General features: G+C 31.4%; 1 pseudogene; it reads right to left on the bottom strand.

Moving 5' to 3' along the window:
- Nucleotides 1-1206: 1206 nt before the first annotated feature.
- Nucleotides 1207-4516, bottom strand: LOC107800207 (putative xyloglucan endotransglucosylase/hydrolase protein 33; annotated as a pseudogene).
- Between the last annotated feature and the right edge of the window lie 1512 nt (nt 4517-6028).

Here is a 6028-nt window from a genome sequence, read left to right as displayed (position 1 = left end):
ACAAAAATTATCCAAATTTCCAACTTTCGCCCAAATGACCCCAAAATGACCTACGGACCTCCAAATCCGCTTCCGGACGTGCTCCTAAGACCAGAATTATTATACGGAGCTATTCCCAGACTCGGAATCCCAAACGGACGTCGATATCATGGAAATTCACTTCAACCCAAATTTATGAAATTCTTCCAAAATGCCAACTTCTACAATAGGCGCTGAAACGGTCTCGGGTCATCCAAAATCCAATTCGGATATACACCCAAGCCCAAAATTATCATACAAATCTGTAGGAACCTTCAAATCCCGATTTTGAGGTTGTTTACTTAAAAATCAAACCTTAGTCAATTCTTCCAACTTAAAGCTTCCGAAATTAGAATTTGTTTTCCAAATCAACTCCGAACTTCCCGAAATTCAATTCCGACCATACTCACAAGTCATAATACCTGAAGTGAACTGATCAGGGTCTCAAACCGTTGAATAACGTGCTAGAGCGCAAAACAACCGATCATGTCGTTACACTTTTTTACCACAAAAAAGATACCAAGTAATAAATATAGAAACTAAGATATATTTTCCAATATTGAAGTTTGTGAGTTCTCAACTTGTTATCAAGCCTATAACTCGATCCCATCAGAAGTTCCATTTTGATAAAAAGATTCAACATTTGTAGCTAAAAACATGCGTTGGATTAACCTCATAAAAAACCTATTGAATAATTAGGATTTTTTTACAGATGGTAATTAGGGTGATAGGTGAAAAATCCTCTTGTTGTACCTCAAGGGGAGTTGAATTTTTGGATCTAACATAGAATTTAAAAATAAATTCTTGTTTAGTGGGTGGTCGATTAAGGCAAAAGTAAAGAATAGTACTCACTTTGTTTATTTATATGCCACCTTTTTTTTAGTTTGTTCTAACAAAAGAATAATATGCGTTATATTTTGCAATTCTTTAAAATTTTCATTTTCCTTAATAATATGCTTTTATAGACATAGATATGTTATGACATGTTTAATACTACAAATTCTAAGGACAATTTTCGTATGCGTCAACAGTAGCGGCGCCAAAATTTTTATTAAGGGGTGTAAAAATATATAAAAACAAACAGACAAAAAAATAAAGGAGGGTCAACACATAGTATATATGCATATAATTTTTTTTTACCTACCTATACAATATATTTTTGTCGTGAAGGGGTGTCAGTTGCTATAAGGTGGCTCCTCTACTGTGCGCCAAGATTGTTTTTTTTAAAACTCCATGTATAATTAAACAATATCATATAAAATGAAATGGAGGTAATAGTTAGATTATATCAACTAAGCTTACACTATGTGATGATTATTCCAGAGGATGTTGTAGTCATGAAAATCCAGTGTTGGATCAAACAAGAAGTAAAACTTCTCTTCTCTCCCTGTGTAAACACTTCCACTTCCATGATTGTGTGGGAACACATCAGAATTAGACAACTGAAAATTGGAAAAAAAATTTAAAAAAATCTTGCCTTAGCCTTGATGATCAACGAAAGAGAAAATTCTTGATTTCTATATCGTACTCTACATAACGCATTTAGAGTTTAGTGCCAGTACTGTATTAGTTATATGGAGATTAGTTATAAGACGTGCATGAAAACTTACATAAAAGACAATTACAACTCCATATGTAAAATGATCAGGCAATTTTAGAGCAGTTGAAGAAACCGTAGTAGTATTTGTCCTTAGAGATCAGTCCAGAACCTATGGACAAAAAGAAAATTGTTGTAAATACTTCAACAACTATATATAAACTTAAGCAAAAACATTTTTTGTATGATAAAGTTGTAGTGTACCTGAAGATTTATCTAAGATAAGATCAACACTGTACCCATTGTTTGTCATACGAACATTAGCACCTCTAAAGAATACATTATAACCTTGGTTAACCAATAATCGGCTAAAATGATCGGTTTATTTCTCGACTACTGGAGGTTTATAGACTGGACCTAGACATGAAACGACAACTATCATGCAGAAAATCAAGAACTGTGATAATAGGAAGGTTTTATCACGTAGAAAGAATTTCATTTTTTTTTCTTGTTTAATTATGGAAATGTGGGGCAATAGATGGGCTATTTATGGATTGAAAGATAGAGAAGAAAACATGGAAACCTTGTGCTTAGTTGTTGCAAGCTGGATGTATCCTTCAAAAAAATCCAATTAAATAGTTAATGTTAAGATACAATTGAGGGATTGTGGACAATGATTAGAAAGTTCATGTACGATATTGACATGTTTAGAAAAGAATCCTCGTGGTCCAAATCAGTTCAAGTGGGATCCAAGCTTAATTACAGAAATGTTAGGCTTTTTGATTGTTCGGTGAAAACATTAATTAACAATTATTGACATTTTCATGTACTTTGTTCTGTTTTTCTTTAGGTTTGAGATTGGTCCCATTGACTGCTTGGGTCATGAATTCGGTTCGAGATTCTCGTTCGATAGTAACTTAGATGTTTAGTTTGTGAATTGTGTATACTCCCTATGTTTAAATTTATGTAAACCCATTTGATTAAGCACGAAGTTTAAGAAAAGAGAGAAGACTTTTGAACTTTTGGTGTAAAATGAGGCACATATATTTTATGTGGCTATAAATCATTGCATAAAGGTAAATTGTTTCCAAATAAGGAAATTGATCATTCTTTTTGGCACGGACTAAAAAGGAAATAAGTTCACATAAATTGAAACGGAGGGAGTATATGTTATGACCGCTGCAAAGTGTGGCCTAACATTACGTAGTGGATAAATCATAGAGATCGGAGTTCATATTTTAGTTGCCAAAGAAAATATTACTCCCTCCATTCCAATTTATGTGAACCTGTTTGATTTGGCACGAAATTTAAGAAAAAATAAAGACTTTTGAAATTTGTGGTCCTAAACAATTCAAAAAGGGGCCCAGAGTATTTGTGTGGTTATAAAAGTTTCTCATTAATGGTAGAATTGTAAGTTTAAGTCAAATTGTTTCCAAATTTAGAAATGGGTCATTCTTTTTGGAGCGAACCAAAAAGAAAATATGTTCACATAAACTGGAACGGAGGGAGTGAGTGATTTTTTAATTCGATACATGTTCGTGTGAAAGGTATGTAGCAGGTTTTTCGTGCAATGAGAAAAGTGTGTGCAACTTATCAAGACACCACCATAATCAAAATAAAATATTTACGCTGTATATAACTTTAAGGGATAATCATAATAATCTCGGGATAGAATTTGAAATTGTATTTATTTCATGTTTGACTGTAGGTATTAACTAATCCTAGTATATGTTTTACGCCAAAATAGTGAGATTAACTATCCCATATAAAAGATGGCCGAATAGCTAATCCCATGGAATATCCTGCCCCATATGATATCCTCGTTTATCCCACCGTTATACCAAATGACCCATAACCTTTATAAATATAAACCTAATACCAAATGCACTTTGAAGGCGAGAGGGAATTTGCTACAGGTTAATAAGATTCATAAATCATTTTTTTCTGTCAACAGTGTTTCATTTCATGAAGATGTGAATCAAACATGTGAGTTGTCGCATGTTGTTGGATTCCGACAGAATTGCATGCTGTATGTGAAAAAACATTTACTGATAATAACAACAGAAATTATGTGGAACCTAGAGCAATTTGGAAATCAATCAATCATATGATTGTCTAATCCATTAGAAAAGCAAAAGCTGCTGCATGCATTTTGTTTGTTATTCAATCAAATAGCTGTTTGATTGGTAATGTAATTGAGACAAACGCGTCGCCAACACCAACTGGCCCAACTTAATGCAACAAACTCTTACTCTTTAAAATAATTTGTTTTTACATTATTTCTTTATTATGGTGTACTTAATATATGTAGTATATATGTTACTCCTATGTGCTAGTTATTAGACTACTTTTATTCTTTTGAATATTTCATGTATAAAGAGTTGGAAAAAGATTTTGTCGGATACCTTAAGGAATGATGAGATTGTAGGAAGATTTTATGGGTTTTTGGAAAAGGAATGCTAGCAGTGAGGGAATGATTAATAATTTGATTTATAATAATATGGAACAGTAGTAAACTTGAATACACATCAAATCATCAAACCTGAAAAGTATTAAATAAATTTTGATTCTTCACTTAAAATTGGTAGATAAGAGAATTAAACAATTTCTAAACTATAGAGAGTTAGTGTTTTGTAAGAAAACGATAAATACTAGAGACTCTTGGCCATAATCTTCAGCAAATTACTAACACTTCACCGTAGCTAAACGTTTTTTCGACTTGATTTTTTCGATCTCTTCACGTAATTCCTTTTCCCATGTCTGTTTTTTCTCGTTGATTTGTTGTTCATCAAATTCTTCACCCATCAGCAATGCAATTTCTTTTTCTGTTTTCAGATTCAAAGTCTTTTTTATGTTTTTTCTTTGGTCTTGTAACGTTAACTTCACTTGTTTTATCTCTTCAAATAATTCCTTTTTCCACATCTCTTTTTTCTTGAAATTGTTCTGCTGAGAGCAAGCCATTGGAGAATAAAAACTTTGGACGGAGAAAGAAAATATCGAGAATGAGAGAATTAAGCAATTTTGGGGCAGAGAAACAAAAATATATGAGAACGAATAGTAATACTACGGAGCAATTTGGGCAGAGGAAGAGAATGAGGGAATAGTAGTAATAGTGAGGAGCAACAATATATATATAATGCTTTCCTATTCCTATCTTCAATAGGAAAGGGAAGTTTGATTCAATTTTGTAGTTTGGGAGAAAACGATTCTTTCCTATCTCGTATAGGAATTCACAATCACGTGTTTAACCAAAATTGAGACAAACGCGTCGCCAACACCAAGTGGCCCAATTTGATGCAACAAACTCTTACTCTTTAAAATAATTTATTTTTACATTATTTCTTTATTATGGTGTACTTAATATATGTAGTATATATATATATATATATATATATGTTACTCCTATGTGCTAGTTATTAGACTACTTTTATTCTTTTGAATATTTCATGTATAAAGAGTTGGAAAAAGATTTTGTCGGATACCTTAAGGAATGATGAGATTGTAGGAAGATTTTATGGGTTTTTGGAAAAGGAATGCTAGCAGTGAGGGAATGATTAATAATTTGATACAGATTTCTTGCGAAATGAAGTAGTTAATCAAGAGTATAACTAGCCAAGAACGTGCCTTCTGTTATAAAAGAAATCAAATTATGTTGGATGTCTACTCTTCCTCCATGATCTTCTCAAATGCTTAATGACATATTCAATGACATATTTCTATGCTTAATGACATATTCAATGACATATTTTTATTCACTTTTCATGCCTATATAAAGGCCTTGTAATAGATAGGAAAAACACACAATTGAAGAAGAAATAAGAATCTCTCTTCCTCTCTTTCTCTCTATATATCTTAGCTTGTTTTTCCTTGTTCGATATTGTTATTTTGAGTTATATTTATAACACGTTATCAGCACGATTGTCACCTTCATTTTTACAATCACATCCTAGTTGTGTTCAATTCTCCTTCAGGTATATTACTATATATTCTTTTAGTTTATGATAATATATATGCACCAATATGCTATTTATTAACAAATTCATATACTGTTAAGCATTTATTTTAGTTGATCATGTTACTGAAGTTCTCTTACCTTGCTTATTATTAAAGAAAATATAAGATATAGATCTTAAGTGCGTTAAACTAACAAAAAATAATTTAATAAATATGTGTGGACTTAAGTAGAACAAAACTTATCTTCAAGACATTCTACATAAATAAAATAGTGATAACCAAGGTGACAAAGTAATTATTATACATACTAGTTTAAATTACTTTACAATTGGTGGAAAGTAATATTTGAATACATTCACTCTTATCACCGTATATGGTTATTCCTCAAATTCACGTTTATAATAAATTACTTTTCTTTTACTATACTAAATATATCTCTTTGTGTTTATTCATATACTCCATAATTCTTGTTTATTGGACATATATATATTATATGTTACTTTTTATACTACATATTTG

This window comes from Nicotiana tabacum, chromosome 24, assembly GCF_000715075.1.
Source record: "Nicotiana tabacum cultivar K326 chromosome 24, ASM71507v2, whole genome shotgun sequence".
Taxonomy (NCBI): domain Eukaryota; kingdom Viridiplantae; phylum Streptophyta; class Magnoliopsida; order Solanales; family Solanaceae; genus Nicotiana; species Nicotiana tabacum.
Note: the sequence above shows the minus strand (reverse complement) of the source record. Positions and strands in the feature narration are given on the sequence as shown.